Source organism: Mirounga leonina, unplaced genomic scaffold, assembly GCF_011800145.1.
Source record: "Mirounga leonina isolate KUSES-001 unplaced genomic scaffold, KU_Mleo_1.0 Mir_97, whole genome shotgun sequence".
Classification (NCBI taxonomy): Eukaryota; Metazoa; Chordata; class Mammalia; order Carnivora; family Phocidae; genus Mirounga; species Mirounga leonina.
The window spans coordinates 5570646-5597420 of NW_023270889.1; the positions used below are offsets into that span (position 1 = coordinate 5570646).

General features: G+C 38.2%; 1 long non-coding RNA gene across 2 annotated transcripts in view; it reads right to left on the reverse strand.

The window, feature by feature from the left end:
• LOC118006520 overlaps positions 1-26775 on the reverse strand; it is a 105790-nt gene that overhangs the window by 25472 nt on the left and 53543 nt on the right. The window contains exon 3 of one of the 2 annotated variants that reach the window (XR_004678099.1): positions 5609-5651. The exons of the other annotated variant lie outside the window; for it this stretch is intronic. This is a non-coding gene — a long non-coding RNA (uncharacterized LOC118006520). The remainder of the gene's footprint in view (positions 1-5608; positions 5652-26775) is intronic. 2 annotated transcript variants of the gene reach the window in all.

Consider the following 26775-nt stretch of genomic DNA (forward strand, 5'->3'; position numbering starts at 1 on the left):
AAAAAAGAAAGAAAGAAAGGGGGGCGCCTGGGTGGCTCAGTTGGTTAAGCGACTGCCTTCGGCTCGGGTCATGATCCTGGAGTCCCTGGATCGAGTCCCGCATCGGGCTCCCTGCTCGGCGGGGAGTCTGCTTCGTCCTCTGACCCTATCCCCTCTCATGTGTTCTCTCTCTCATCCTCTCTCTCTCAAATAAATAAATAAAATCTTAAAAAAAAAAAAAAAAAAGAAAGAAAGAAAGAAAGAAAGAAAGCAAGCAAACAAAGATTCTTGTCACAGTATTGTCTTTCAAAGCAAAATGTAAAAAAGGAAACTACCTAAATGTCTAGGAAATAAAGATTTTTATTAATGGAAGTCACGTTCACTGTTTTTGTTTCTACAAAAAAAAAAAAAAAAATACACCTAGATCTATTTTGGGTGAATTTTTCTCCTTCATGAAAAAAATCAGTAAGCCCTAACATTGTTTTAATGCTGGCATAAGGAAATTGCAGGCAGGTTGCCTCCCACATTCTGTTTTTCTTGTCTGGGTTACAATCACCACGATGACCCAGCCACAGCTGCTGGATGATCTGCTCCAAGCTGCAGATGTCATCTGCTCCTACCAGCCCCTAAATGAACTAAGTTGCTTCGTTTGTCTCCTCCACTCAGCAAAGGTCTCCCCATGTTAAAGTCCAAGTCTGCCTCCTTGCCTCTGTCCTCTAGTCCAACAGCAAAATATCCTGAGTCTTGGGCTCTAAAGCTCAACTAGAACACATTTTTGTCATTCTAGCCAATAATTTAATATTATTTTCATAATCCTGGCTAAACAGTTCTTACCTTTGATTTGATATATAATACTTGAGTTTCCATGCCTTCTATCTTAATGGATAAAAGCAATATAGGCCGGATTGCTAGACACCTAGAATGAGATGTATCTTTCCTTTAAGTATTACGTCCAAAGACCTCGGAATTACAGTGTTAAAACATAAATAGCTAGAACTAATAGAGTAGTTTCCCCTAACCCAGAATCTTCTCCTCTCTCTATCAGAGTGTTTGTTAAGAAGACATAATAATTCTTAGTCTATAGCTAAGAATGTAACTTTGAAATTGTGTGACGGTAAAGTCAGGACTTCAGCTGGAATCATGGGCAACAAACCCAGAGGAGTTAGCATCAATAAAGGTCAAAACAATGTGCATTGCACATAATGACTGCAATTTCTTAATAGTCCTGAAGTCACCACATTTGCCATTAGTCGATGCCTACAACATGGCCATCTGAATGCAGTATGACTGGCTTGGCTGAGGATCTCAGGAACATGATAAACGTGAAACCCACTCCTAAAAAGGGTATCAAGAGCATAAGGGATATTATGCAGCTCATTGGTCTGGCAGATGGAAGGATCTTCTTTTTTGCACCTTCTTAGCCCACCATTGGTTCACCTAGGATACTCACTGTCCTTAAGTTTCTTCATATATAAAAGGAAGAAAATTCCAAAGGGCCAATAAGTAAAAGTTTGGAGCTGCTCTGGTTGAAGATGTCAGGACAGAACCAGAATTCAATTACTTGATCTCCCCTTTGGTTCTCTCCATTTCTTCCCTGTACCCAAAGATGGCTGTAGATCAACCTTGGCAGAACCCAAAGGCTCTGTGGAATCCAGAGTGACAACGAATAGGCTATGTGGTTTCTAAGGCCCCTTCTTACATTAACATTCTTTACTTCCATACTGGCACCCAGTACATAGTGGGTGCTCCCTGAATGTTGAGTGAATTGAACTTGAAACTCTGTTTGCTCAAAGATCTAGAAAAACTTTTATAAAAGCAGATATTTCTAGGTCATGGCTTACTCGTTTTTTAGCAAATAGAACCAAATTGTAAGCCAATTTTTAAAATTAGGACCCCTCTTAATAAATTGTATGACTTTAGGTTCCTATTGTTAATATTCACTTAGAGCTACTTATGGTGACTGTTTTTAATTACTCACATCAGTCACAGAATAGGTCTTGCTTTCTTCATCATAAGTCAAATAGAACAGGTGGCAGAGTGTAAACTGTCTTTTTTGTAGTCACTCTGGGTTCTAATCCCAGCTCTAACATTTACTTTCAGTGGAACCTGGAGCAAAACTAACCTTTACACCCTCCTCACCTGAAAGACAGGAATAAGGAAGTAGGGACAAGATTGTTTGAACAGCAACTGGCAACTAATAGTAACTACAATACAATTGTAGTTACTATTATAATTTTTTAAATTGATCAAGGTAAGGGACAGAAGACTAGAAGGTATGGAGCATATGAGAAAGCCAGAAAATCCTTAAAATGATTTTTTTTCAAGTTTTTAAGATTTCACTTTAAAGTAATCTCTACACCCAGCATGGGTCAAACTCATAACCCCAAGATCAAGAGTTCCACGTTCTACCAACTGAGCCAGCCAGGAGCCCCTATAAAATAATTAAATAACATAACGTATAGTAAATAACAAAAAGAATAATAAATGAAGTCACACATATGAGACATACTGAATAATTTTAGAACTCTATAAGCTCTCGATAATTAATAACAATCATTGTCACTGCATTTCATACTAGAATTACCTAAATCTTTCTAAGGCCTTGGATGAGACAGTTCCTAAAAAGTTAAAAGGCATAAAATAAAATAAAAATTATAATTTATCTCCTTAACAGAAGAAATATTCCTTGATGCCAGCAATCTGAAGCAATTATTATGAGTTCTCTCTGGAAAGTCATTTATCTAATAATTGCAGCAGAATTTTCCATCCTTCCAATTTTGGCACCTTATCAGAGGAAAGGCAAGGATATGTTATGGTGGATAGAATGAAAAATAGCAATAGCTTTACCTCAAGTATTGCCAGGCAGTTTATTTTTTAATGTTGACATAAGGATGGTAAACAAAGGTACACAAATGGAAACTTGTAAAGTTTCTCTCTTAGCCCAGTCAGTATGAGGATGACTTTTTAAAATTTTTTCAACAGGCAAAATTACCAGAATGGAAGACAGGAAAGTACAGTAAACACAAATGTATCATTATGTCATGAGAGATGCTAAAGAATATAGTAATATTGTGTGACATTTCCTCAGATTCCGTCCCTCCTCCCAAGCAGCCTCCCATTACACACATTAAGCCACATTAAGTCCTGAGTCATTTCAAAACTTGAGGGCAGGAGGTAGATATTAATAAAAAATAGAAACACCCAGGATTTCTACATGAATTTTCCTCCCAAGAACACCAAGTAATCTCTGTAATTTCACAACACTCCTTGGAAGAGGATGCAGATGGGCATCAGTGCTCCCATTCACTGGTTCGAAAAGTTTCACAGGAAAGTGGAATGAACATGTTCCATGGCGCTACACTGCACTGTAACCCCTCTTTCTTGTCATCTCCTAGTAAAAGGAAAGTGGGGGACGATGAGGAAATACCCCTTGTAAAATGGATGATTTAAATTGCTTATTGATAGGTTATAAAATGGTTCGTGGGCACTCTTTTAACAGAGATAATAAGATGCAGTACATCCCAATTTCACTATTGTAAATGTAATTTATGAATATAGGTCTTTATTACAAAAATGGACTCACACTCTATATACCATTTATAGCCTATTCTTTTGGGGGTAACAGCCTATTTGTAAACAACCTTCATAGGTCTACATCATTTGCAATGGCTGCAGTGTATTCCACTTATAAATCTATCCTAACTTACTTACTTTCGGAAATCTTGTCCCCAAAGCCAGGGATGAATATGTTTCTTTGAAAAACACAGGAAATAAATATAGATTGGTTCCTTCAACAAATAAGTGCCACTCCCATAGGAATCTCCATGAAAGACCGCATCATCACACTCGAGCACCAAAAGTCTAGGGAGGGACAGCAAATTGGCTAGCAATGCCATAGTATGGGGTCAGCCACTCCTATAAACTGGGGCATTTCTCTAGAGATTAATTTGGTTAAATATATGAAAGTCCTAAAACTGTAAATACCCTCTGCCCTAACAACTCTCCCCCTCCCCCGCAGAAATGTATCCTTAGTTTGTAATGGGGTGAGTTACAAAGATGTCTATACAAGGCAGAAGGTTAAACAACAGTGAGAAAGAGGGAGTAATCTACATTCCCATGAAAAGAGAACAGTTTGTTTAAAGATTTTATTTATTTGACAGAGAGAGAAAGAGAGCAAGAGCAAGAGAGAGCACAAGCAGGGCGAGGGGCAGGCAAATGGAGAAGCAGGCTCCCCGCTGAGCAGGAAGCCTGATGCAGGACTTGATCCCAGACCTGAGCCGAAGGCAGACACTTAACCGACTGAGCCACCCAGGCATCCCGAAAAGAGAACAGTTTAAATAAACTAGGATACATCCAAAGTAGATACTCTGAAGCCTTAAAAATGATGAGGCAGATTATGGAACAATATTCAAGATACATGATTATGTTTAAAAAAAAAACATCAGGCTGTGTCAACATGTGCATACATGTGTAGCTTGGAGAGATAAAACCCAAAATACAAGCAGTGGTTCTCCCTGGGTTATGAGGTTATAGGAGACTCCTTCATGTTCACCAGATTTTCTAATTTATATATAATGGACACAGATACTCAAAGTAGAAATTAACATGAACAGTTTTAATAGAATGTGGTACATGCTATTATAAAGATAAATAAATGGTGCTCCAGGAGCCCCTAATAGTCTGAAACTGAGAGGAAGACTGGGTATGGCCTCCCAGATTAGTGCCACTAACACTAAATCTTTAAGGATTCATGGCAGTCAGCCAAGCTAAAGTTAAGAGCAAGAGCATTCTAAAATGTGGAAAAGGGGCGCCTGGGTGGCTCCATCGGTTACGTCTCTGACTCTTGATCTCAGCTTAGGTCTTGATCTCACAGTCATGAGTTTGAGCCCTGCACTGGGCTCCACACTGGGCATGGAGCCTCCCTAAAAAATAAAAAGAATAAAACAAAGTAAAATAAGATAAAATGCGGGAAAGCCTTGGAGGAATGTGAGAGCATGAGCCAATCGAAGCAGCTAAGTGTTCACCGGGGGCAAAGAAGTAAGAACTGACCTGTGCCTGCTAGGTTTTGAAATAGGGGGATTCGATTTTGACCTAAGCTGGCACAGTTTCCAGGAAAAGGTGAAGGCAGAAGCCACACAGATGGTCACAAGCTAAGGAATGAACAGGAGGGAAGCAAGTGTTGAGGAAGAGGAACACTACCTCAAGAAGTGCAGGCAGGACAGTGAAAAGAGCAGCAGTGGGGTCTGATATCAGGCTACAGAGAAGGTTTATTTTCTATGATGGGGGAGCTGAAGGATGTTCATAGGAGAAAGAGTCAATATAAGGAGAGGATGATTTGGAAAAAAAAGAGAAAAGGGATGAGAGGATGTGGATGACAGTTTGATATTCCTGGGCGGGGGAGGCAAAGGGAATCCAGCACAGAAGTAGAAGGCTGAGAACTCTACAGCCAGTCCAGGTAACATCACACGAAATCATCCCCAAGCCTCAAACCACAAAGTCAATCCCTGGAAGGAATCAAGACTTGACTTTCTTAAAATACAGGAACAGTGAGCAGCTGCAGCAAGGAGAACCCAGAAAATATTTAGTATAATCAGAAAATGTGGCATAAACAAAACAATAATTATCTCACCTCTGTATGACAAGAAATTTGTGTGAAACTTCTATGACCTCGCCTAAGGAAAGACATAACAGTATTAGAAAAAGTGCAGAAGACAGAAACCAAAGTGCTGATGCAAAGGGCAGTAGATTTGAACTTTTCACCAAGAAGAAACAACGCTCATTAAGGGACATATTTTATGTTAGTGGCTTCTAGTCTTTCTGAGTATGAAAACCTTATTTAATATCAAAATGGTTTGAGAACACGTGATAGTATTTAAACACTTAATAATTATTGACTGGGAAAATACATTATGACATAAAGTGTTCACAAATTGAATCATTTTTTAATTAATTTGCACTTTATTCATCTCAGCACTATCTACATATTTTTGGTACATGTGTATTTATGTGTGACATTATATATTTATCCTACCAGAGACAAATGTGTGGGCACACACAAAATTGCAACTCCCTTGTGATAATTCTGAACTATCAACCACCATCCTGCACATGCCCAGGATGCTCAGATCACATTTGAGAACCACTGTTCTAGTTTATAAAACCCTGAATTGGATCAATATACATCTCATCACCTAATATCCAAAAACCAGAATTAAAGTATGAAACTTGAAAGACATATATTAAGAACATAGTAGTCTTTGGAAGATTTATAAACATTATCTCAAACAATATAAAATGAAATACAGGGGCACCTGGATGGCTCAGTTGGTTAAGCGTCCAACTCTTAGTTTCAGCTCAGGTCATGATCTCAGGGTCCATGCTCAGTGGGGCATCTGCTGGAGATTTTCTCTCTCCCTCTCCCTCTGTCTGCCCCTTCCCCCCGTTCTCTCTCTCTCTCTCTCAAATAAATAAATCTTTAAAAACTATATAAAATGGGGCGCCTGGGTGGCTCAGTTGGTTAAGCGACTGCCTTCGGCTCAGGTCATGATCCTGGAGTCCCTGGATCGAGTCCCGCATCGGGCTCCCTGCTCGGCAGGGAGTCTGCTTCTCCCTCTCCCACTCCCCCTGCTTGTGTTCCCTCTCTCGCTGTGTCTTTCTCTGTCAAATAAATAAATAAAATCTTAAAAAAAAAAAAAACTATATAAAATGAAAATAGAATTGTTTCCAAAATGTTTATATAAGTCACTAGATGATATTTCTGTATTAAGTTTTCAAGAAAAGTTGTGTGTTTCAGAGGCTTTTGGATGACATCAGAGAGTCTAACAATGATAGAGCTACACCTTGACATTTCTTGGTGCTGCTGAGCCAAACAAACTCTAAGTCTTGTCAATGTTAATTCTCACATTTGTATTCTAATCAGGCATAATACAGAGGCACACATACACTCAAAATACTCTTGGATAAAGAATGAATCAATCAATCAATGAATCAATGAATTTGGAAAGGATGCAAACTGGAAAAAAAGAAACCCAGGACTCAGTAATTTCACCATCCTACATATAATTTAAAGTATAGAAATCACTTAATGCAGGGTTCTAAGAATCAATCCCATCCGGATTTCCAGAAAAGATAGAAACTATACAGATTAGAGAAAATAAAACAGAGAATGGTTTAGTTTCACTTTTCCATTGACTAGAATGTATTTTAGAATTTGCAAATATACAGTGCCACTCAATGTATTTTCTAGGGAAATTCGGTCAGTTGGCTGTTTTGCTGTTCCTTTAAGCAGATCTAAACCTGCCTATTTAATCTCCCTGTGCAGGCTGCGTTTGAATCCAGCAACCTCCCTATTGACCATAATCTCCATAACTTACTCTACAAGCTTCTGGACTAGCGTTTCAAGAAGGAAGACTAAAATGGACAAGATAATTATAATCTTTATGAATACTTTGTGTTCTAGCAAGATCTGCTTTGTCATTAAATAAGAATATGGGGCCATTTCAGTCAATTAATCAATAGATAAATAAAATTCTAAAATTTCAGTAAACTGGGATGGGAAAATAAACTCACATACTCTTCTTTTTTAAAATGAAAAACAAAGCACTACAGCTTTTCATTTTGTTTTGTTTTAAAAAGGACTGTGCAGAGCCCAGTTTCCAGTTGTGGCTCTGTGAATGGCTATGTGGCCTCGGTTAACTAGCCCCTCTGGTCCTCAAGTTCCTCTTTGACAATACGTGGAGGTTAAGTCAGGTGATCTTTAATATCTCTATGAGCTCAAAAACTTCAGTGACTCTCTGATTATTAAGAAATTTCATCTATCTTCTGGGGGTGCCTCGGTGGCTCAGTGGTTTAAGCATCCAACTCTTGGTTTTGGTTCAGGTCATGATCTCAGGGTTGTGAGGTCGAGCCCCATGTTGGGCTCCATGCTCAGCATGGAGTCAGCTTGAGATCCTCTCTCTCCCTCTGTCCCTCCCACTTGTGCTCTCTCTCTCTCTCTCTGAAATAAATAAATAAATCTTTAAAAAACAAAAAAGAAATTTCATCTATCTTCCATATTCTTCATGTTAAGTAAATGGTGAAATTTCTAATTGTGGTTTACCAAAGACATCAGACAAATCATCTCATTCATTAACTAAGCCCCTAAAATGCTCCTGAATTGCTCCTGAAAATAACAGTATCTTTCCACATTCTGAAATATAAAGACAAAATTGGAATCACTATAGGCCAGTCACTTCAGATTCATATTTAGAAAAATGTGAATCCACACATTGATTTAACACACAATTAAGCACTAAGTGGATGTCAGAATTAGAAAACACTGGGAGCACAGAGAAGAAACCTAGGATTTTCCCTCAAACCTATTAGAATTAGAACAGGGACAGGCTATTAACTCAATGTTTATAATTCACTGTGAAAATTGCTAGGATGGAACAAATTATACACAGTAGAGTTATGCATGACATTTTGATTGTTTGATTATGTCTTTTCTTCACCTAGAATCTAAGCTCGATGAGGGCAGGAACCCAGATTTTTCCAGTCACTATCCCCCCCGGGGCCTGGCATATGACTAGTTCTCAAAAAATATTTGTTGGGTGAACAGAAGAATGAATGAAAGGCCAAGTCATAGGGACATAAAGAAGTGAACCGAAGTCTGCTAGAAAACAGATACAATTAGGGGCAAGGTTAGAGGCTACCTTCTGAAAGCCCATATTATTCCTTGTCAGTTGTTTTTTTCATTATATTGGAGACATAAAGAATAAAATTCATATATTTGCATTCCCCCTTATTCATTCCAAAACACATTTTAAACATAGAGCCAGGGCATTTATGAAAATAGAGAATTTTCTACTGTGGAATTCAATGCCTAGAACCTATAAATTTATGTAAATGAAAAAGGAACGGTCCAGATGGTAACCACTGCCACTTCTGGTTTAGGCTCATTTATGTGACATCTATTCCACTTCTATCAAACTCCCCACTACCACCACCAAAAACAGCAACATATTAAAAACCACATTAGATTTATTACTATCGTTTTTATATCTGCTAAGGGCATGAAATCTGGAACCAGATCCATTTTCTCCAGATGTACGACCTTCAGCAAATTACTTCACCCCTTTTGCTTTAGTTTCCTGAGAAATAAAGGCAATAATATCACCTCATAAGTTGTTATAAAAATTAAATAAATTAATATGTGCAAATAGAAGAGTGCCATATGATAAGCTCTAAGTGTCTGCTAACTACATGAGATAAACAAAATCACTCCATTCAGTTAGAGCAGTGAAAGACAATGCATGATAAAGGCAACTTTGGGGGGATTCTATTGGTGAATTTTTCCAAGAAGGAAGCTGGGGACTCAGAATATCCCAAAATAAAATAAATTGGTTGAACAGAGAACTTGAAGAAGGGGGAAAATTCTAGAACATGTTGAAATGAACAAGTCACCTAACTGCTTCCGTTTTATCATGAGAAATATTTTTCTCACGGGAAAGTGAAGGCTCCAAGTTAGAAAAGATATTAATAAGTAATATTATTTTTGAAGTAGTGCATAATGATGATTTTTAAAGGTATTAGGTTTAACAAAATTTAGTGAAAAGGACCAAATACCCATCCAGTAAGTGCATTCATAAAGTTTGAAAATAATACCTAGAGAGCATACATTAAAGTGGCAGGTCCCTAAACCTGACCATGTATCACAATTAGCTGGGAAGCTTTGTAAAAATTGATGCCCTGGAGAAGATACTTCAAGAGGTCTGGGGTAAAGTCTGGTATCTCTATTTTTTAAAAATTCTCCCAGTGATTTCTGAGTACAACCAGTCAGAATGAATGGACTGAACGCTTGCTACACAGAGGTCTCTAGTGGTGTGTGGCTGGATTATCTCTTCAGCCTTACCTCCTGCAACCTAATTATCCATAACGGTATCAAAAGCCATCAGCTCCAGATAGGACAAAGTCATGAGACAGGACCACATGCTGCCTGACCCAACCAACCATCCAAAAAGGCAGGAAAAAATAAACTGTAAATCTCATGATAAACGAACCTGCATTCAGGTTCAGAAGTCAAACGCAAAATTGCAATGAGTAGGTACAATAAAAATGGTTTCATGGCTCCTCGGTTGAAAATACTTCCTAGATTTGTTTTACCCCCAGACACACAGCCTACTAGGTGGTGCAGATGTCTGCAAGCTGACACAGTCCCACTCTCAACTCTGTGCCTCAAACCACCTCTACTGCATCATGGTCCAAAATGGAGTTTTAAGAGGGAAGTTGATGAGGCTGACATTCGGCAAGTGTGCACGAGGATGGCCAGACTGACTGCCAAAATACTGACATGCTATAGTAACAATTGGTAAATAGCTGCTGCTTAAGCCTCATGTCATTTCGTCCCTTCTCCCAGGACCCTGACCCTCCCCAAAGGGTTAAGGATTCATGACAGGCACACCCACGGGCTCCACTCTGATCACTTGCTACCTGTGGCCAGATGCACTGTTAATGTTTTCAAAATGGAAATTCCTAGGAAAGCAACTAACCAGGAGTGGGAATTGCCTGGAAATCAAACCAGAGGAAAAACTATTCAAAGTTCAGGCATCCTTAGCCTTGAAACGAGAACACATGAGATGGGGTAGGGACAGGGGGAATGTGAGTGCTGTCTTCAAATACATGAATGGCCTCACGTGGGAAACATTAGGTTTAGTCTACGTAGCTCCAGTGGGAGGAATTACACACAATGACTGGAAGTAACAATGATGCTGACGTCAGTTCCATATAAGGAAGAACGTTCAAATCCTGGTGCCACCCAACAATGGAACTGGCTTTAAGAGAATAGCGACCTTCCCGAAGTAGCACGGGAAGGAAGCAACGGCTCGGAGACGAGCATTACAGCTGCAGGTGTTTCTGCTCTGGATGGGGAAGTAGCGAGCTCACTGGCTCCCAAACCTGAATGTTCATCTGAATCCTCAACAGGACTTTTTTTTAGCAGACTTTATTTACTGCTCGCCACAAAACTGAGAAGAAAGTACAGAAAATATCATATACTCCCTTCCCCTACATACACACAGCCTCCACTACTATCAACAGTCTGAAGCACATTGGTACATTTGTTACAATCTTTGAGGACGATTGCTCCTTCTCACCTAAAACTATTACCTCTCTTCTATCAAAAGTCACCTTCTTCTACAAACTAAATCACCATCAATATCCATTAAGAAAATAGCGCAATAAGAGGACTCAGGTTTAGAAGGAAACACAATGGTGGCTAAAGACCCACTGTAATTGCCAAAGACTGAAGAGCTTGCCAGGTGGATAAACGAACACAGTCTGAGAAAGCGCATGTATTGGAAGTCGGGATGTTCCATACAAAAGCACTGATTAATGGCCAGCAAATATGGAACCCCTTCCTTTGGAATTATATGGTATAAATGAACGATCAGCTAACTTAACACAGAGGGGATCCATTTCCGATTTACGGGGCCATACACAGGATAAGCTGATTTGTGGGGTGGGTTTCATGGGGTAGAAGAAAATAACTCATTTAAACTTCTCTCACAGACCACTTCTTTAAAAAGCCTCTTTTTTTAGACCATTAAAAATTTAAGGCAAAATAAAACTATATTGTTTAAGGACTCATAATTAGGTAGTAAAACTACAGTGAAAAGCAAGAAGGCATGAACTCCTTGCTATTCTTGGATAGGATACTTACCTGTGGGAGAAAGATGAGGATTAGATTAGATGAAACCATTCAGGAGGGTTCCAGCAATGTTTGTTGGCTTTCATGATGATTTATCCTGGTGCTTGTTTCTTTATACACTGGTATTTGTTCTTTACACAGGTGTTTGTTTTGTAATTCAGTAAACTAAATTGGTTTTATGCAGAAATATTAAAACATTTATCAAAGAAGTATATATTCTAACAGTAGTTATTTCTAGTGGATGAGAATCTATACAGTGACTGTTATTTTCCTTAAAATACTACAGGATCATTATTGGGATATAAGTGCTGATTAGCTCAAACTTTAATTCTCAGGATATTTGGCAACATTCTTTCAAGAGTGCATAGTTCAGAGATGCTAGCTAGCATTGTATCAGAAAGGGTCACTCTCCGTGGTTACTTTTTTTTTTTTTTATCATTTTTTTAACTTAAATTCAATTAGCCAACATCATTAGTTTCAGATGTAGAGTTCATTAATTCATCAGTTGCGTATAATATCCAGTGCTCATCATATCATGTGCCCTCCTTAATGCTTATCATCAAATTACCCTATCACTCCCACCTCCCCTGCAGCAATCCTCAGTTTGTTGCCTAGAGTTAAAGTCTCTTATGATTTGTTTCCCTCTCTGATTACTTCCCATTCAGTTTTCCCTTCCTTCCCTTACGATCCTTTGCCCTGTTTCTTATATTCCTCATATGAGTGAAACCATACGATAATTGTCTTTCTCTGGTTGACTTATTTCACTCAGCATAATACCCTCCAGTTCTATCCACATCAATGTAAATGGTAAGTGTTCATCCCTTCGGATAGCTGAGTAATATTCCATAGAATATATATACCAAATCTTCTTTATCCATTCATCTGTCGATGGACATCTCAGCTCTTTCCACAGTTTGGTTTGTGGACATTGCTGCTAAAAACACTGGGGTTCAGATGCCCCTTTGGATCACTCATTTGTATCTTTGGGGTAAATACTTAGTAGTACAATTGCTGGGTGGTATGGTAGCTCTATTTTTAACTTCTTGAGGAACTTCCATACTGGTTTCCAGAGTGGCTGCACCAGCTTGCATTCCCACCAACAGTGTAAGAGGGTTCCCCTTTCTCCACATCCTCGCCAACATTTGTTGTTTCCTGACTTGCTAATTTTAGCCATTCTGACTGGTGTGAGGTGGTATCTCATTGTGGTTTTGATTTGTATTTCCCTGATGCCAAGTGATGTGGAGCATTTTTTCATGTGTCTGTTGGCCATTTGGATGTCTTCTTTGGAGAAATATCTGTTCATGTCTTCTGCCAATTTCCTGACTGGATTATTTGTTCTTTAGTTGTTGAGTTTGAGAAGTTCTTTATAGATCTTAGATACTAGCCCTTTTATCTGATATGTAATTTGCAAATATATTCTTCCATTCCGTAAATTGCCTTTTAGTTTTGTTGACTGTTTCCTTTGCTATGCAGAAGATTTTTATCTTGATGAAGTCTCAATAGTTCATTTTTGCTTTTGTCTCCCTTGCCCTTGGAGACATGTCTAGCAAGAAGTTGCTGTGGCTGAGGTCACAGAGGTTGCTGCCTATGTTCTCCTCTAGGATTTTGATGGATTCCTGTCTCACATTTAGGTCTTTCATCCATTTTGAGTCTATTTTTGTGTATGGTGAAAGGAAATGGTCCAGTTTCATTCTTCTGCATGTGGCTGTCTAATTTTCCCAGCACCATTTGTTGAAGAGACTGTCCTTTTTCCATTGGATATTCTTTCTTGCTTTGTTGAAGATTAGTTGACCATATAGTTGAGGGTCCATTTCTGAGTTTTCTATTCTGTTCCATTGATCTATGTGTCTGTTTTTGTGCCAGTACCATATTGTCTTGATGATTACAACTTTGTAATAGAGCTTGAAGTCCAGGATTGTGATGCCCCCAGCTTTGCTTTTCTTTTTCAACATTCCTTTGGCTATTCAGGGTTTTTTCTGGTTCCATACAAATTTTAGGATTGTTCCAGCTCTGTGAAAAATGTCAATGGTATTATGATAGGGATTACACTGAATGTGTAGATTGCTCTGGGTAGCACAGACATTTTAACAATATATAGTCTTCCAATTCATGACCATGAGATCTTTTTCCATTTGTTTATGTCTTCCTCAATTTCTTTCATAAATGTTCTGTAGTTTTTAGAGTACAAATCCTTTACCTCTTTGCTTAGATTTAGTCCTAGGTAACTTACGATTTTTGGGTGCAACTGTAAATGGGATCAATTCCTTAATTTCTCTTTCTTCTGTCTCACTGTTAATGTACAGAAATGTAACTAATTTCTGTGCATTGATTTTATATCCTGCTACTGTTGCTGAATTCCTGTATGAGTTCTAGCAGTTTTGGTGTGGAGTCTTCTGGGTTTTCCACATAAAGTATCATGTCATCTGTGAAGAGTGAGTTTGACTTCTTCTTTGCCAATCTGAATGCCTTTTATTTCTTTTTGTTGTCTGATTGCTGAGGCTAGGACTTCTAGTACTATGTTGAATAACAGTGGTGAGAGTGGGCATCCTTGTCGTATTCCTGACCTTAGGGGAAAAGCTCTGTTTTCCCCCATTGAGAATGATATTTGCTGTGGGTTTTTCATAGATGGCTTTTATGATATTTTATGATATGTACTTTGTCAAATGCTTTTTCTGCATCTATTGAGAGGATCATATGGTTCTTGTCCTATCTTTTATTAATGTAGTCTATCACATTGATCGATTAGTGGATGTTGAATCACCCTTGCAGCCCAGGAATAAATCCCACTTGGTCATAGTGAATAATCCATTTAATGTACTGTTGGATCCTATTGGCTAGTACCTTGGTGAGAATTTTTGCATCCATGTTCATCAGGGATAAGGGTCTGTAATTCTCCTTTTGGGGGAGTCTTTGCCTGGTTTTGGGATCAAGGTAATGCTGGCCTCATAGAAAGAGTCTGGAAGTTTTCCTTCCATTTCTATTTTTTGAAACAGCTTCAGAAGAACAGGTATTAATTCTTCTTGAAATGTTTGGTAGATTTCCCCTGGGAAGCCATCCAGCCCTGGACTGTTTGTTGGGAGATTTTTGATGACTGCTTCAATTTCCTTGATGGTTAGGGTCTATTCGGGTTTTCTATTGTTCCTGTTTCAGTTTTGGTAGGTTACACATTTATAGGAATGCATCCATTTCTTCCAGATTGCCTAATTTGTTGGCAAAAACTTGCTCATAATATGTCCTTATAATTGTTCATATTTCTTTGGTGTTGGTTGTGATCTCTCCTCTTCCATTCATGATTTTATTTATTTGGGTCCTTTCTCTTTTCTTTTTGATAAGTCTGGCCAGGGGTTTATCAATCTTATTAATTCTTTGAAAGAACCAACTCCTAGGTTTGTTGATCTGTTCTACTGTTCTTTTGGTTTCTATTTCATTGATTTCCACTCTAATCTAATAATAATTTCTCTTCTTCTGCTGGGTTTAGGCTTTCTTTGCTGTTCTTTCTCCAGCTCCTTTAGGTGTAAGGTTATGTTGTATATTTGAGACCTTTCTTGTTTCTTCAGAAAGGCTTGTATTGCTATATACTTCCCTCTTAGGACTGCCTTTGATGCATCCCAAAGGTTTGGAACAGTTGTGTTTTCATTTTCATTTAATTCCATGAATTTTTTAAATTCTTTTTTAATTTTCTGGTTGATCCATTCATTCTTTAGTAGGATGCTCTTTAACCTGCATGTATTTGAGTTCTTTCCAAATTTCCTCTTGTGATTGATTTCAAGTTTCAAAGCATTATGTTCTGAAAATATGCAGGAAATGATCTTCATCTTTTGGTACTGGTTGAGACTTGATTTGTGACCCAGTATGTGATCTATTCCAGAGAATGTTCCATGTGCACTCAAGAAGAATATGTATTCTGTTGCTTTAGGATGGAATGCTCTGAATATATCTGTGAGGTCCATCTGGTCCAGTGTGTCATTCAAAGCCCTTGTTTCCTTGTTGATCTTCTGCTTAGATGATCTGTCCATTGCAGTGGGTGGACTGTTAAAGTCCCCTACAATTATTATATTATTACCAATGTGTTTCTTTAATTTTGTTATTAATTGGTTTATATAATTGGCTGCTCCCATGTTAGGGGCATAGATATTTACAATTATTAGATCTTCTTGTTGGATAGAGCCTTTAATTATGATATAGTGTCCTTCTTCATCTCTTACTACAGTCTTTGATTTAAAATCTAATTAGTCTGATATAAGGATTGCTACCCCAGCTTTCTTTTGAGGTCCATTAGCATGATAAATGGTTCTCCAACCCCTCACTTTCAGTCTGGAGGTATCTTTGGGTCTAAAATGAGTCTCTCATAGACAGCATATCAGTGGGTCTTGTTTTTTTTTTAATCTAATCTGATACTCTGTGTCTTTTGATTGGAGCATTTAGCCCATATACATTCAGAGTAACTACTGAAAGATATGAATTTAGTGCCATTGTATTACCTGTAAAATCACTGTTTCTCTACATTGTCTCTGTTCCTTTCTGGTCTATGTTACTTTTGGGCTTTCTCTTTGCATACAGGATCTCCTTTAATACTGCTTGCAGGGCTGGTTTAGTGATCACAATTCTTTTAGTTTCCATCTATCCTGGAAGTTCTTATCTCTCCTTCTATTTTGAATGACAGCCTTGCTGGATAAAGTATTCTTGGCTGCATATTTTTCTCATTTATTACCATGAACATATCATGTCAGCCCTTTCTGGCCTGCCAGGTCTCTGTGGATACATCTGCTGCCCATCTAATGTTCCTACCCTTGTAGGTTAAAGACCTCTTGTATCGAGCTGCTTTGAGGATTTTCTTTACTTCTGCAATTTGAAAGCCTCACTATTATATGTTGTGGTGTTGATCTACTTTTATTGATTTTGAGGGGGGTTCTCTGTCCATCCTGGACTTGAATGCCTATTTCCTTCTCCAGATTAGGGAAGTTCTCAGTTATAATTTGCTCAAATATACCTTCTGCTCCTCTCTCTCTTTCCTCCTCTTCTGTTACCCCAATAATTCTAATATTGTTTCACTTTATGGTATCTCTGATCTTGAATCCTCTCCTCATAGTCCGGTAATTGTTTATCTCTCTTTTGCTTAGTTTCTTTATTCTCCCTAATTTTATCTTCTATATCACTTATTCTCTCTTTTGCCTCATTTATCCTAGCAGTAAGAGCCCCCATTGTTGATTACATCTCAACAATACCCTTTTTTATTTTAACCTGATTAGAGCTTAGTTCTTTTATTTCTCCAGAAAGGGATTCTCTAGTGTCTTCTATGCTTTTTTCAAGCCCAGCTAGTATCCTTATAATCAATGTTCTGAATTCTAGCTCCAACATTTTACCAATATCCACATTTATTAAGTCTCTGGCTTAATTGTTCTTTTTTTCTGGGAATTTTTCCTTCTGGCCATTTTGTCCAGAGAAGAATAGATAAACAAGAGAACAAAAAGAAATAAAAAATAAAAATATTAACCATGCCCCCAGTGAAATATACACTAGGCAAATCAGAAGAAATCAGAAACCAAACAAGAAAGAAAGAAATGGGGAAAAAAGAGAGAATATAATCAAACAGGTAGACAGGATAGGGTGATACACTTGGTCCTGGGTGTGTTTTGGTCTGTTTGTTAGAAGACACTTGATCCCAAAATTGTAAGAAAAGAAAACTTATATATATACAAAAATAAAACTAAATTCAGTGAAAGGAAGCCAAAAATGAAGAATGTGTCTATGTAAATGTAAATATAAAAATGAAAATTTAAAAAAGACTTAAAAAGAGAATTGATAAAATAAGAAGCTAGTTGAAAAGGGAAAAAAGAGAAAAAAAGAAAAAAATTTTAAAGTGAAAGACTAAAGAATCATGAGAGAAAACCTCGAAATCTATTCATTAATTTCCCCTAGCGCAAGAGTTTTGCAGTTCTGTGTCATCTGTAAACTTGGTATTGGCCTGATGTTACTGCTGGTCTTCTGGGGGAGGGGCCTGTTGCACTGATTCTCAGGTGTCTTTGCTTGGGCGGAGTTGCACCACCCCATTCCAGGGGCCAGACTCAGTGTAAGCTGCTTCCAGTTACCCTGTGTGCCTTTTGTTCCCTGAAGGTTTTTCGCGCCGCTTGTAAAAAGTGGTCTACTTTCTATTTGTAGAACTGCAGCAATTCTTTTCTTAGATCTCAGGTTGAACTCGCAGGTGTTCAGAATGATTAGATAGATATCTGGCTGAATTCGAAGGACCAGAAGAAATGAGCATCCCCTACTCTTCCGCTGTCTTCCCTCCCTCTTCCAGGGATGTTTACTCTAAGTCTTTCTACTATCCATATCTTGACTGATAACTGATTCTTTGCTTATTAGCATATTATGTCAAGATGGGTGGAATTGGTGAAACTAAGGACTATTTATTTGCACAATGCATGCTAGAAATGTTCTCCCATTGGTGTAATTAAAGGTATTCAAAGAATGTGGATTATCTATCTTGTCCCCTTCAGGGACTGAACCTAATTCCTAATACATCCTATTTCCAGCCATTGATTTGACTGACTAGAAGACACTGAAGCATGACAACATGTACTCTGATGCCCTAAAGAACAGATTACAGGGACTTCAAGGACCCTAAAGATTAAGCTTGTGAATGCTTCTATGCTTGCTTGTTAATGAATATTTGCTGAATACATATTTGAATATGTAGCAGAACTTAGTCTGAGATATGTAGCAAGATTGTGGGAAAGAAGCTGACCAAATCCACCTCAAATACCTTTGCAGCTATTATAATGTACCAGAAAGAAAGAACCTAGAAGTTTTGCATTACTAATATAACTTAGGTTGGTACATAACAAAGGCTTTTGTTTTTTACTGACCTTTTTCTGAAGTTATTGACATTTTGTAAATTGAATGAGTATTACTTTGCAAATAGAAAAGGAATAAAAATACTTAGTAGAAAAATAAGCAAACATAAGCAGGTATTTCACTGAATATATAAAATAGTCAATTAACACTATATGGAGCTGTTCAACATCATTAGTAATCAGGAAATGAGCACATGAGATACCATCTTAAACCCACTGAATTGGCAAAAAAAAAGTCTGACCAAGCCAAATGCTGGAGAGGATGTGGATCCACCAAATCTTTTATGCACTGCTCGAGAAAGTGTAAATTGGGTCAGTTACTTTGGAAAATAATTTGGCATTTCATGAAGTTGAACATTGACATATTCTTTTTCACTTCTAGGTAGAGACCCAATAGAAACCCATGTGCCAGTACTCCAAGAGACACGCTCAAGAATGTCTAAAGCAGCACAAAAGCCAAAACCTATGAATAACTCAAAATTTCATCAACAGTTGAATGGATGGAAAAAAACTGGTATATCCATACAAGGAAATACTATCCTGAAGTCAACATGAAATAATCACAGCAATACACAAGGATATGGATAAATCTTAGCAATCTATTATTGAGCTACATACAAGTCCCAGAAAATTACATACACAGCATGACACCTTATTTAGGAATAGATACGATGCAATAAAGCTATATTAAAAGAAAAGAGAGCGAAACAAGTGAAAGAAAACCATGGGATTAAGGGTGATGCTTCCTCAGGAAGAAAAAGGCAAGGAGTGGCATGGGAGAGGGGAACCATATCATTTGATGTAAAATTATTATCAAAAATTTAGCTCTTATTTTTAGTGATGGGTTCATGAATGCATACATTATTAATAATGATTGATAGATAAATGAAAGATAGATAGATACAAGGCACACATAGGCCAGTGACGAGACTGTATCAAAGGATATGCACTGAGGTTGTTCCAATTCTGTGCACTTGAAGACAAAACCAAGACAAAACAAGAAAAAGTTAAAAAAGTAAAAATAAATTTGAAATGCCTACATAGTGTGCAACACTACTGTGTTGAAGTCTAGATGAAAACTAATGCTTTATCATACTTGTTACATCAAAAATACCTGGTCAATATTTAGCTGAACTGAATTGTTTTTCAATACAAGCCTGAGTTTGGGGAGGTTCTTGTGGGTTTCCTTTTTTGCATTTTTCTGCTGCAGCTATCATATACCAAGTAGAAGTCTAATAGTTCTCTGCCTTTCTGCAGTTTTTTAAGTGAGGACAATATCAAGAGAATTAGAAGACAAGCCAGAGACTGGGAAAAAAATATTTGCATATGACATATCTGCTAAAGGACTATTACCCAAAATATACGAAGAATCCCTAAAACTCAACAATGAGAAAACAAACAACCCAATTAAAAAATGGACCAAAGACCTTAACAGACACCTTACCAGAGAAGATAGGCAGATAGAAAATAAGCATATAAAAAGATACTCCATATCACGTATCATCAGTGAAATGCAAATTAGAACAACAATGAGATACCACTATACCCTGATTAGAATGGCCACTATCTGGAACACTGACAAAGACACAACCAAATGCTGACAAGGATGTGAAGCAACAAGAACCTTGATACATTGCTGTTGGGGTAGCGAAATGGTAGAGTGACTTTGATAGTTTCTTATAAAACTAAACATACTCTTACTGTGCAATCTGGCAAATGTGTTCCTTGGTATTTGGGCAAAAGAGTGGAAAACTTATGTCCACACAAAAACCTACACACAGATGTTCTTAGCAGCTTTATTCCTAATTATCAGAACTTGGAAATAACCAAGATGTCTTTCAGTAGGTAAAGGGATAGATAAAATGATACATTCAGACAATGGAATATTATTTAGCACTAAAAAGAACTAAACTCTTAAGTCATGAAAAGACATGTAGGAAATTTAAATGCATATCACTAAATAAAATAAATCAATGTGAAAAGGCTACATATCGTATGATCCATACTATATGACATTCTATAAAAGGCAAAATTACAGAGCCAATAAAAAGATCAGTGGTTGCCAGGGGATGGAGATGATAGGTAGCACAGAAGACTTTTAGAGCAGAGAAAATACTCTAGATGATATTATAATGATGGATATATGTCATTATACTTCTATGCAAATTCACAGGATGTATAACAGACCAAGAGTGAACCCTAAGGTGAACTACGGACTTTGTGTTATTACCATGTATTGGTGCAGGTTGATCAGTTGTAACAAATGTACCACTCCGGTGAAGCATGTGGGTAATGTGGAAGGCTGTGCATGTGTGGGAGCAGCAGGTATATGGAAAAATCTCTGTGCCTTCCCCTGAATTTTGTTATAAATCCAAAACTGCTCTAAAAAAACTAACTCTTTAAATATACATGTAGATAAAATCTTGAAGGTAACATTGATGTGTTGTTGTCACCAATTTGCTTCGATGTAACACTCTCAGATGTTAGATAATGCTTTCTGTAAGTTTGCAATCTACCGGAAATACAAAACAACATATTTAATTCAAATTAAGTAGGACTAGTCAAAAACCACACGTTAAATAAATAACAAATATGAATCGACTGACACATCCATCATCCTGAGAGCTATCTGAATACCATATGGTAAGGTAGCTGATTGATCCAGGTTTGTCATCCATGAATCAACACCAACTATGCATGTGGCTCTGTTCTATATAAAGCAGTAAATGGCAAGGTACCTGCCTTTGTGAAGCTTAAATTCTAGTACTATACATACTGTCATGTCATGAGCAATGATATGAAGAATGCAAGACATGGAAACAGGGAAAAGACATAGTAATCTTAGAAGCCTCTCTGAGAAACAGAATGAAATATGAAACTGAGTCATTGCTAGGGCAGAAGCACTGTAAAGAAAAGAGCAAGTACAAAATCCTGGGGTGGAAGATGTCTTCAGGTATTGGAGGAACAGTAAGGCCAACACAGGGTAGAGGGGAGATTGGTAGATATTGGGAGCACCCTGGAGACCCTGATAGGTGTTTCACCTGCATAGAAAAGAAGGGAGTGTAATTGGAGTGGGTTCAAAAGAGGCCAGGTAATGAGGAGTTGATGTGGCAATACAGCCGATTCTTTTGAGGAGTTTACTAAAAAAAAAATAAATAAATAAATGTCAGAGAAAAAGAAAATATGCTGCATGCCAGAAACCTAGATGTGTGTCTCATGACTTTGAAAGAAGGTAAGATTGTTCTACAGATTGTCCTATGCAGATAACACCTTACTAGGGAAGGTGGATTGACAGAGACGCCATCAGGAGCAGGAGTCCCTCAAGGATCTGTCTTTGCCCTCCCAATCCTTTCTTTTACTTCTTTTCCCTTGGAAAACCTCCTAACCCAAATCTTTCTCCTTCCTTCTCTCCTCTACTTTCCTTCTCTCCTGTCTCTCTCTTCTGCTAGGCCCTCTGATTACAGAATTGATTGCAGATCTCCTCAGCACCCACCCCTCTTCCGCACACCACCACCCAGAAGCTGACAAGCTATTCCAGGTTAGGAGCTCCTCGTCTCTTGGGTACACTCAGCCTATAATCAGTACCAGAAATGCCTTCAGGCAAAATTGTTCTTTTTCTCTGAGACGGCTAAACTAGCCTGAGTTTGCGCAAAATTGGTTGACGACTTGTTCTCTTCTTGTTCTAGCCTGTTCTGAGAGTCTCCACAACCATGATGGCTGCTGTCTGAAATCTGATTTCTGATAACAGTGGGCAGGAACTCTGGGTCTGGAGGCCAAGCCGGGGGGGGGGGGGGGGGGGGCGGGTACCTCTTCTCTCAGTTGCCCCTAATGGAAAGTGCAGGAGGTCCTGGTCAATTTATGAAAGCCACACCCACCTCACAAAAATGGACCAAAGACCTTAACAGACACCTTACCAAAGAAGATATGCAGATAGAAAATAAGCATATAAAAAGATATTCCATATCACATATCATCAGTGAAATTCAAGCCCTACATGGGTCCATGCAAGTGAAGCAACATCGGAAAACACTCATGGCAGACCCATGCTAGCACATATTCCCAAGGAACCAGAAAGGCAGACCTTTAGATGTGTTTCACCCCTTCACCTAAATTGTTTTAGACTCCCTGACATCTCTGTTAGCCACAGAATCCTAAGACACTGCTCTTTCTGATGACCACCTAGATATTCTGGTGTTGACCAGCTCAGCGGTCTCCGAGGAAACCTGTCCTTCAGAGATCACACAGGAAATGGGGAATGGGAGGGTGAGTGAAGACAAAAAGGCAAATGTGTAGGCACTGCAAACAACCAGAGACCCTTCTAGCCAAGAGGTGTCTTTTCTAATAGTGCAAAATGAGTCATAGAGCCATCACATCAGATCAGTAAAGCAAATGAGAAATCCAAACTGTGAGTCAATAGGCATTGGTTTACCCCTGTTACACTTTAATGAAGTTTCAAAAGAAAAATGATACCCCAGCAGAGGCACATATTAGCAATGCCAGCTTTCCTGATCAGTCAAAAGTCCCATAAATTCACTGCATAGAATTAATTGCATAGAATTTCTGTTTAAGGTTTATTGAAACAGAAATCTAAAGTTTTGCAAATATCACACGTCAGACCGGGAAATTTGTCTTCTCAACTCATTAAATGCTTACCATTTTAGCTAATTCAATCATAAGGGCACCAAGTGAAGCAGAACCTAGAGTTGTGAATTAGTTCCAAGCTCCATGAATCTTTGATACTGAGAAAGAGGTTAGGACCTGAGTATTTTTCTTCAAAATACTAAGACGTTTTAAATACTTCAGAATCATTTGAAATTATTCTGTGTCTAAGAAAAAAAAATTTTTAATTGAATCAGGTTTTTTTAGTACACCCACTATATGCACAAATTCTCTCTAAATAAGTTCAAGGATCACAGTACTCGTATACTGACGGAAAAAAAAAATTACTCAGGCCCAAAAAGAACTTACAAATGTTACAAAAAGGAGCTCTACCCTTTTCAGAAAGTGCACATGGGAACAGCTCCTGTTATGGACACTGGGCTGGTCAACGAGGAGACAGAGGCCAGAAACTGGAAAGAGGAAATAGCAACACTATCAGCCAGTTCAGGGGCAGGAAAAGGGGATGGAGGGAATCCCTGACTTACCATTTTCAGTGGGAAATCCCTTACCTGTTATTTCCTCTTTTACAGAATTATCCTTTTTCAGCTAAAATGTATTGGCTTCACAATGAAGCTCCTCTTGGGAAATAGGACATGTTGTTTCAACAAGCTCAGGGGCAAAGGCCGGTAGGCTGGGCTTTGCTGGGCTCTATTAGGATAAACACACACTCTAGAATACTAACCCACACCAGAAACATACATTCTGAAAATATCAACACAATCTCAGATCAGTCGATTAACACCCTCCTTTTCTAAGAAGACAAGGAAGACGTATTATAGAAAGACAACGATGAGAATCAGCTAAGATTTATCTTTCAGTAAACCTCAAGCTTATACAAGGGTATGAAAAAAGACAACCTCTGAGAGGAAAATTAAGTATTTCTCTATATTAACCAAGCAGTTCATGAGAAAGCTGCTTCTCATTTCCAATGATGTTGAAACACTTCTTCAAGAAGTCTTCTTTCTGACTAATGGGAAGAGAGTTGTAGTAAATCACTTTTAAGTTCCTCTCTGGAGCAAAATTGTAAGCTTGGTAAAATATATCTTACAGATTTTCTGATCTATGCTCTCTTCTAAGCACTCTGTGTTATGTAGGACTATCATGCACATCTCCATTCGTAGGGCCTTGCTAGGTTAAGAACACATCCCATACTCTGAATATTTTCCTACATTTTTCCCTTCCACGTAAATGTATTTGTCATGTCCCATGACCCTGTCCTTAAAGTCATAGTGAATTAGTCACATAAACAAATTAGCTAGCCCATATGCTACACTGATGTGTTACAGATCAATGTCTGTAATCTTGTTTTTGTCAAAAAACATTCAGTTGGGCCAGGTGACTTCCAAATTCTCTCCCAACTCCAATATTGTAAAATTTTATGAGTAACTCTGATCAAAAAAAAATCTTAAACCTTGGGCCACGCTAGTTGGCAAGATGACCTTTTGGGGACCTTGAAATTAGACCATTTCTGTTGGTGTAAAACATATCCCATCTGATAGTTGCCCTTCAATCAAAAAGCTTAATGGCAATTTTTAGAGGTTATTATTGCATGTCCTGTATATTGGTGAAATGAAGATGACCCAAATTCTTGACTGTTCTTTTCATTAAGAAATTAGTCTCCTTTTCCTCTGACATGAAATCCAGGCTGGCCTTGTAACTCTCTTTAATCAAGAGAAGGTGGGGAAAGTGACACTTTGCAAGTCCTGGCCTAGGCCTATATAAGAGATATGGAAGCTTCTTCTGCTTTCACCCTCTTTGGAGCTCTAAACCACCATGTAAAGAGGTCCAGCTCCTTTGCTGCAGACACTGTGAGAAGAGAGAGAGAGAGGGAAAAGGGGATAGAAGGAGGGAGGGATTGAGGAAGGGAGGAAGGGAGTGAGAGAAATGAATTCCAAGCCAGCCTTCATCTGGTCCAGATAGTTCAGCTGAGGTGCCAGACATATGAGTAAAGCAATTTTGGACTTCTAGCCCTAGATAACCCTCAGATAACAGAAGCCGCATAACCCCAGACAAGACCAGCAGAAGAACCTCCCACTTGAATTCAGTCCATAGACAGATGCTACTATCTTAAGCCATTAAGTTTCAGAGTGATTTGTTACACTGCAGTAGATAACTGAAACACATCCCTAAAAGTTGGCCTAATCCTTTCTTTGAACAAAGAAGAAATAGATAACAAAAGAATTTTTTAAATGAGGTTTCTCAATTATTCTCATAGTTATTCCACCATCCAGCATACACTTATTCCTTCCTGTATACAATGGCACATCCATAAATTCATTCAACACTTTCTCAGCTATATACACGTCCTCAACATCTGCTGCCATGGGTGTGGAGAGAAACTTGTAAGCTCCGGCTGGCCAGAAAACAAGAACTCTAACAGGTCTTTTATAAATACTTTTCAGCAATAATCATTTCAGCAGAGGTCTTTGGCAACGATCAACACTACTTCCTATAAGTCTTGCTACTTTTCCACACTGACGAGTCCAGAAATGGAACCTCAGACAGAAACTCCACTTTAAAAGCCTAATGTCATCCTTTCCACTTTAAAGGGCCCTGCAGCCATAAGTCCCTCTCTCTGCACTGCTCCCAACAACAAAATACATTACACTGTGACCACAGCTTCTTCTACAGGAGTATTTTTTTTATTGGTTGGTTATGAGGTTGGTTATTCCTAAAGGGAAACTTTAGGTTCCTCTCTCTTGCATTCATGTGTGACAAATCCCTGATACCTGTATGGAAGCTCCCAGGCCAGAAGCCTGGGTCCCTGTCCTGTCACTATGCCTAGGAGTCATCCTGAAAGAATCCGTGGATAACAGAGATTACAGTGTGCACACTTCAAATGCTGAGAGTTCGTAAACCTTCACCAGGATGCCACTAGGCCCCTCATCATCTTTCAAATGGCGATAAAAACTGAAATGTCGATGAAATATTTTTTCAAAAAACTTTCAAAGTTAAAATTTCTTTAAGGTAAAGGATATTCAATTTTTATTCTATATACTTCTGAATTGTTAAGGGTTTTTTTTTAATAAATATGCATTATTTCAGTAATTAAAAAAGTAAGTAGATCAATGGGGAAATTAAATTGTGTCCAAAATACTCATAAATATTTTTTTGCATTCTTTCTAGAATAGTCATAGTCTAAGTCTGAAAACCATGAGGTGCTGTAAAGGGAGGTAGAAAAGCCCATTTTACACGTCAACAATGGACTAGTACTGTCATACTTTATCTTAATGTAGCAACAATTGACTTATAAATGCACTATGTCCTTTCCTGTCCACTGCATTAATGCCCTCATCAAACACCAAACTCTTAAACTCTGAATGTAAAATGTCACTGCTGTTTGTTATGTAAACTGTCCTTCATATGAAAGTCCAGAGTAGGTCATACTCCCTAAATCTTTCCCCACCAGCCTGACTCTGTTTGAAATTCCTACTAAAGCCATTCTTTGGGTAAAATTGTTGTAACGCCTATAAGATATCTCTCGAAATACAAATAGAGGTTTTCTTAAAGGAGTAACCAATTAACCTGTTAGAACCAAGAGTTTTAGCTGATGAAACCATTACAATGCAAGGCCCAACTCAAAAAAAAAAAAGAAAG